This window comes from Pteropus medius, unplaced genomic scaffold, assembly GCF_902729225.1.
Source record: "Pteropus medius unplaced genomic scaffold, Ma_sr-lr_union100, whole genome shotgun sequence".
Classification (NCBI taxonomy): domain Eukaryota; kingdom Metazoa; phylum Chordata; class Mammalia; order Chiroptera; family Pteropodidae; genus Pteropus; species Pteropus medius.
This window is the reverse complement of record NW_024355990.1, coordinates 11299834-11307917: the sequence shown is the minus strand read 5'-3', so window position 1 is coordinate 11307917 and position 8084 is coordinate 11299834. Positions and strand designations below refer to the sequence as shown.

The 8084-nt window shown below is 38.9% G+C and overlaps 1 pseudogene; it reads right to left on the bottom strand.

Moving 5' to 3' along the window:
* Positions 1-252: 252 nt before the first annotated feature.
* On the bottom strand, positions 253-371 carry LOC120600447 (uncharacterized; annotated as a pseudogene).
* Positions 372-8084: the final 7713 nt, after the last annotated feature.

The window sequence follows — 8084 nt, the reverse complement described above, 5'->3', positions numbered from 1 at the left end:
CCTGCTTGTGCTCTCGACCAGTGGTTGTCCGACCCCACGCGCTTCAGAGTCACCTGTAGGGCTTGTTATAACACACATTGCGCTGCTCCCCTGAGTTTCCCATCCAGAGGGTCTGGGACGAGGCCCAAGAATTTTCTTTTCTAACAAGTTATCAGGTGATGCAGATGCGGCCGATTCGTGGGCTACACTTTGGGAACCATTCTTCTCGACAACACTTAAATACTAGAAAAGAACTACGTTGGTTTTTGTTAATGCCTGCAGCACCTGGTATTTCTAAGTGGTCTCCCACCCGAGTACTAACCAGGCCCGACCCTGCTTAGCTTTCAGGATCAGACAGGATCAGGCACATTCAGGGTGGCATGGCTGTAGACATATGCTGGGTTTTAAAAATATTTTTCTGAGCAAAAATATTGAGTGAACATAGACATTAGTGAATTTAGGATTGTGCTACAGCACAATGCTTATCCAGTGCTATTGTTTTTGAGTCTAGTGATTCCAAAGTCTGCTTTTATTGTGAGGTGTAGAGAAATGTTCTTGCTTTTCTGGTGGTTGTAAAACAATGTCCCTAACATGGAGCTTTAATAATTACTATGTTGAAAGAATTGAATGACATTTTGAAGACCGCGAATTTTGCTGTTTTCTCTCTATAAGATTAGGAATCATTTATCTTTGTGTCTGTCACTTCTGTTAACAGTAGAAACGTCAACACTTCTTGAGTTATTGCTTTATAAGCAATTAATCTTTTAACCCTTAATTATCATACCTACCTGGAATTTTCCTTTGATCTTCACTTCCAACTTTACTCTGTAAGCATGCAATTTAGTGGTATTAATTACATCACAATGTCATACAACCACCACCACTATTTTTAAAACTTCTGCATCACCCCAAACAAGCTCTGTAATCATTAAGCAGTGATTTCCTTACTTCCCCTTTTTCCCAGCCCCCAATAACTTCATGTCTCCGAATTTGCCTGCTCTAGATATTTCACGCAAGTGGAATCATACAACATTTGTCCTTTTGTGTCCAGCTTATTTCATTTAGCATAATGTATTCAAGGTTCATCCACATTGTAGCATGTATCAACTTTATATCTTTTTATGCCTGAATAGCATTCCATTGTGCAAATTTACCCCATTTTATTTATTTGTCTGTTAATGGTCACTTGGGTTGTTTCCACCTTTTGGCTGTTGTGAACTAGTGCTGCTATAAACATGGGTGTGCAAGTATCTGAAGTCCTGTTTCCGAATCTTTTAGGTATATCTGCATATTGGCTTAAAAAAAGATTCAGAGAAAATTGTAAAGATTGTACAGCGAGGTTCTTTGTACCCTTCACATTGGCTTATAAAACCAAAAGGATGTTTATGTGCAAAGGAATGGTGAGGTAGACCAGAGAGGGACCAATTTCTGGCAAAGCTGTTAATATTTTAAATCTTATCCCAGTAACTATAAAGACAAATTCCACGAGAACGCCTCTTCTCTTGTACCTACTTTCAAGGTGGCCCACAATCAATGGAAGAAGAACCACTTGTGATCAGAGTTGTCAGATCAAGTTTTAGCCAACATTGAGCATGTATCATGTGCGTGAGTCCCAGCAGACTAATTAGCATTAAATAAGGCACTCATATCTTAATAGGTGGTCTTGTATCTGAAATCCATCAAGGACTTTTTAAGGTTTTAGAACCAAAAAATCTAAAGCACATTTGGCATCACTAGGACAAAGGGTTATTCAGTATGAATCATAAAAGTAGCTAAATAAACACATTATTTATACATCCACAAAAGAACATCTGGGCCAGGTTTTTGGAAACTTTATTTTTAGACTGTGGAAATAATGTTCTTAACAGGGGCAGCTTTATCTAAATGGAAGAAGGTAGGTGTCACAGATACATCTTAATTTTTCTAAATTGCCGTACATACAGCCTTATTTGTAGTGAGTACCAAATATGCAGGAAAAATCATCTTTAAGAAGTTTAATATTTCTAAATTTAGTACCCTGTTAAATTGTATACTTGGAACATTTTTTTGAACTTGGAACATTTTCCTTGAACTGAACTTTCTTGTTTCATAAATGCCCCCTTTTTTAATGCTTAAATGTCACTTGCAAGTGCAACAAGTAAAAAGGTTAAAGCAATATGATGTAAACTAATTTTACTTGACCAAGAGGTTAGCGTTATATTCATTTAAATTTTTTTTTAGCGTTTTGGAGGATTAGATAAGTTTAAAAGCAACTAATCTTTCAGAAAAAAAGCAAAGATAAATTGGGAAGGAATAAGATGATTCTTAAAATGCATATCATGTCTGCTACTGCTGAATGCACAACAAAATGCATCACTGCAGAATACTAAACAGCTGATTTCCTGATGCTTTCACATCGATTTTTATTGTGTGTAGAATGCAGGGCAGATATTTTATTCAGAGTGTTCCTACTTAATGGAAATGCTATAGAAGACCACATTTCCCTCACCTATTAGAATGCAAATCTTGAAAGAGAAGGATAATGTGATTTTCTTCCACTGTCAGTACTTAGGATTACAGTAAGAGTTTGGAAATAAGTTCTTCCTCTAAGATTTAGATAATACTAATATATTCTGGACCAGAATGGATAATGGATACATAATGGCTCCTGGGCTGGCAAAACCTGACTCAAAGGAAGCTCACTTTCGAAAGGGCAACTTTTTACAACTAGTCGACAACTTATTTCCTAATATTTGGAATGGCACCTGGCACATAGTTACAAAATGTATGGACTTTGAAGGATAATCAGATAACATTAACTTGACTAGCTTTGAAAAACATAAAGAATACCTCGGTCCAAGAATTAGCCATGAAAGCTAGAAAAGTGAGAGTCACAGATGCATACACAGCTGTTGTGTGTGGGACAGAGCTTCTTAGCTAACTGAGTCTAAGTATTCCAGACTTTTTGGCAAGGCCATCCTAACCACGGACATGGGGACAAGAATTAGAACCCTTTGTTGGAAACACTTCTCTCATAGAATGGAAGCAGCATGCAAAAATAGCCTAGGATCATCTAACGAGCTCATCTTGATCTGACCCCATGCTCAATAAGCAAACTTCTGATGGTAATTTCATTTACCATTAGATCCATTATAACTTACCAAGTATTATTGGGTAACTTAACCAATATTATTTTCAAAAAAATAAAATCAAATATAAAATAGTTCCGTCACATGAAGCCTTTTAGTGGAGCCTCAAAAACTTAAATATAGAAGGACGATATGACCCAGCGATCCCACTCCTAGGTATTTACCCGAAGGAAATTAATGGAAGATTCAAACAAATACTTGTACACAAATGTTCATAGCAGCACTTTTTACAACAGCCAAAGGGCTTAAGCTACCTGAAATGACCAACAAAGGATGAATGGATAAATAAATTTGGTATATCCATACAACAGAATGTTATTTAGCCATAAATAGGAAAATCAGAAATGCTAGTATACGTTACCATGAGAATGAACCTTGAAAGATGCCAAGTGAAAAGAAGACACCAAAGATGAAATATAGCATGATCCCATTTATGTGAAACTTCCAGAACAGACAAATTCAAGAGAAAGAAAGCCGATTGGTGGTTATCAGGGCCTAGGGAGAGGAGGGAACTAAAGTAACTGTTTAATAAGGGTTTTTATTTTGGGGTGATGAAATGTTTTGAAACTTGATCGATGTGGTTGTATAACATGAATGTATTAGGTCCCACTGAATTTTTTTGTTTTAAAATGGTTCTATGTCATGTGAATTTCACCTTCAATTTTTTAAAAAGGTAAAATGACTCATGTAAATATAAAATACATATATCGAAGATGTTATTCAATTTACAATTAATAAGAGAACCAGTAAGATGTTAAAATCATTTCAAAGGGATACACACACACACACACACACACACACACACACACACACACACACACATATGAATAAAATTGCTAATTAGATACAGACTTGGTTGTTAATGTCCAACAGGAATGTCTTGAGGTTATTGGTTTTGCCAGACAAAAAGTTATTTGCATCACTAGGGGACGAAAATCTATAGATTAATCTTGGCTCCTGCAGAGCTTTAAAATAGCCCAGACAATGGCAAGTCAACCTCAGCACTGCACTGAAAGGAAAATCAGTAATCTCTTTCACTTATTTCCCAGTTTTAAATACTTTTTCTGGCATCATACATGTCTGCCTCCCAGGAGAAGACGGGTTGATCATGTGGTTTCTTGGATGGCAGTTTAATTTCTCATTAGTGTTGAGTAAATGATCATTCTAGTTTTATACACCAGTGTATATCCATCTCTGAAAGATAGATTTGCTCTTTGAGCTGGAAACACTGGTATTCAGTGCCTAGAGACCAGAGATCACACTTGGCCTATAGAAAATTCGCCAAGGTAACAAATGTGGCCCAGTAAGGTCTTTCTTGATAGATAGACAGCATTTTGTCCTCTCCCCAAAGAGATGAGAGTCCTTTACTTATTTTGAACTTTAACAACTTCATTTTGGACCTAGATCTTTTTTTTTTTTTTTTTCAGATCTTGAAAGGTTTAATCATTTATGTACTTCTCTGGTTTTTGAGATACATCATATTATTGAAATAAATGTGTTAAACTCCGATTGCTGTTGACTCTTTGCTGATATACTTAGGCAAATTATTCTCTACATGAAGTCACTCAGTTGTCTTTAGGGGTTGGAAGGGGTACAAGTGAATATAGAACACTTGTGTCTGTAAGGAAGTTATGTTCCTTCCCATGAGATAACTATCACTCATTTCCTTCCTGTTTTTTCCATGCTATTCTTGGGTGTTTATGTTGAGGAAAACATTTGCCGGTATTACATTCAAGTACTCTTTCTGTCAAAAGCATTTTCAAACTCTTTATTAGTCATGGTAGTTACACTCGAACTTGGTAGAGTTGCGTCAGATGCTATGTTTTTTGAGATGGCAACATGATGAAATATGTATGTTTAAGAATTACCCGCTTCTATAAAAGGTAGACTGAAGGTCAAAAACAGTTTCCTTGGAATCCTGAGGTTTGTAACAAAATCATCCAGCTCTGCTGCTCAAACTAAATTTGAACTAGGAGAAATGCTGAGAACTGTTTTTATTTTCTTCTTTCAGATGCACCTGGAAGCACTAAGTCACCTGGTTGTTTTCAAAATTTATGTCCTATATTTTTCTCATCACTTGGAGTAAACAAACAATGGGAACCCTACACAGGCAAAGTGAACACAGATGAGGTAATTGTGCTTCGATCCACCTAGGAACGAACCTGTCCCAGAAAATCAGGACTCTGAGACCCTCTCTGCGATTTACTAATGTGGAGGTAATTTATTGAGCTGTTTCGGTGGCGTTCTGCTGTGAGAGACTCAAAAACAAAAAAGAGAGATATCTTTTCCTCTTTTATTTGAAGAGTGTTTGTGTTTCTGTGGCTCTTTCTCCCTTTCTCTAAGGGCTATGTGGTATGGGCTGGGAAGAGAAGTAACGGGGATGCTCTCTACTCTACCCCTGGATTATCTACCAATGAGCAGTTTATCCAGGGGGGCAGGTGTTGTTGGGGCTGCAGGGTCACGGGGAGAGGCAGAACTTCTCTGGAATGGTTGCACCTTGCCTGATACCCACCCCACTTTTGGTCTTGCAAATTATAAGAGATAAGAAAATTGTATTATTTAAGTCATTTAGAGTCTCAGTTTTTTGTTGTTTTGCAGCCCTAAACATCCTAACATGCCTACTTATGTAAATCTGTCCAAAAATGTGCACAAGAGAGACCATGCTAGGCATACTGCTCTGTACTTTGCTTTTTTCATTGAATATATCTTGGGGACGTTTCCATATCCCCTTGTAGAAGATGATCTACCTCTTTTTAATGAATGCACAAATTTTCAGTGTATTAAATACCATCGTTTTAACCAGTCCCCGCACTGATTGAATGGTTGTTTCCAAATTTTTTAATTTTTAAATTTATTCTTTTCTCCCCCCCCCCCAGCTTTACTGAGGTATGATTGACAAATAAAAACCGTATACATTTAAAATGTACAACATGGGGTTTAGATATATCTACATTGTGAAATGATTACCACGAACAAGCTAATCAACATGCTCATCACCTTACGTTTAGTGCATGTATGTGGGTGTATGCGGTGGAACATTCAGTACCTACTCTCAAGAAATTTTAAGTATATAATACATTATAACTATAGTCACTGTGCTACACACTGATCTTATAACAGAGTTTATATCCTTTGACCAACATCTCCCCATTTCCCTCACCCCCACTTTTATTATTTTTCACAGCCTTGTTGAGATATAATCTACAAGAAACTTCACTTATTTGGAGTGTACCCTTTGATCAGTTTTTAAGTATATCTACACCCATGAAACTCTCATCAATATCAAATAGTGAACATATCTCTCACCACCCAAATTTTCCTGGTGTCTTTTTGTAATCCTTCCTTCCTGTCCCTTCCTACTGTCCCCCATCATCCTTCTTTTTAATGAAGGCACAGATTTTTATTGTATTGAATATCGCCATTTGTTCAGCAGTCCCCATTTTGTTTGAATGGGTTTTCCCAGTTTTCGTTCTTGATTTTGATTTTTTTTTTCCCCGTTAACAAACTGCTGTAAACATCCTTGAACATCTATCTTAGTTTGGTTTTTCTCTTAAAGACATATGTCTTACTGACGTTTCTGGTTATTATATTCTTTAAAGTGACAGACAGTTCAGATTATTATTCGGATGACATATCAGATACCTCTCGTGTACCACTTGAGATCTTCGTGGCCTCATCTGTCACTTTTCCAGCCACCAGCAGTGATCATTTCTGTGTAGTCTGATCATTTCTGTAAGCTGGTGTGGCCACGCCATGTACTGCCCTGAGCCTGCTTTGTCATATCTCCCTTCCTGGCCGAGGGATTCCCCATCGACACAGCAGAACCCCAGTTTGACATCTATGTAAGCAGGTGGGACTTAAAGGGAGGGAGAGTTCACATCCCGCGAGGTGACTCTTTGACCAATCAGAGGAGGTTGTTGAGGGGTTGCTTCTTTCCCATTTCTCCCCGCCAGACAGACTGGAATAAGATGTAGGTTACATGACTTCCTGGAGGACGGTCCCCCAGCTTTTGAGCAGTGGCCGGTTTGATAATATATCTTCCTCCTGGTACTGTCATCCTGCCCCTCCAGCCTCCCTGCCAGCCTCCCTCCCCTGGTCTCTTACTCCTGCTCCCTGAAATTACACTCCCTAATAAATCGGTAGCACATAAGCTTTTGCCTCGGGCTGTGTTTTTTGGGAATTCAGGCTAAGACAGTTGGCATTTTCCACATGTTTATACTGACTTTAAATGAAGCCATCTGTAAATCTTCCTAGTGATCAGTGTGGCGGGAGAATCCCAAGTTCTTGGGATTATAAAGTACGGTGTGTAGTAAATGCAGACTTGCCCCCCACTCTTTGGATAAGAGGTAGGAGAGTATTAAGGAGGGAGGAAGTGGCGGACTTTGCTGCAAACGTGTTCTGTAGCTTTTCTCACCGTCTGCTTTCTGCCCTTCCTCTCTCCCCTCAGCACACTGCAATCTGACTTCGATCTCCACCCTTTTTCCAGAATAGCTCTTCATCATGTCACATCCGATCCCCACATTGCTTGGTCTCCCAGCAGCATTCGCTTGGGTTACCCATTGCCTACCGAAACACGTTCTCCTGTGCCAAAGTCAGCATCATACCCCACCTCGACAGCAGCGCCTTCTCCAGGGAAGGGTGTCAGGGTCTTTCCTCGGCCTTCTCTATTCCATCCATGTTCTCTCTCCAGATAATCTCATCCAATCCCACGGCTTCAGCTCTGTCTCTAGGCTGATGACTTCCAAGTCACCATCTCCTACCCGTGCCTTTCTCTCAAACCTCAGATTCCCACTACGAACGCATTTCTACTTGGATACCTAAAAGGCAACTCAATCTCCACATCAAGAGTTCCAAAACAAAGCTCTTGATCTCCCCATTAATTTCCTTCGCTCCAGTCTTCCCTATTTCAGGAAATGACACCGCCTTTCACACAGCGACTCCCGTCGAAAACCCTCACGACAGCCTTTTCTTCTCGCT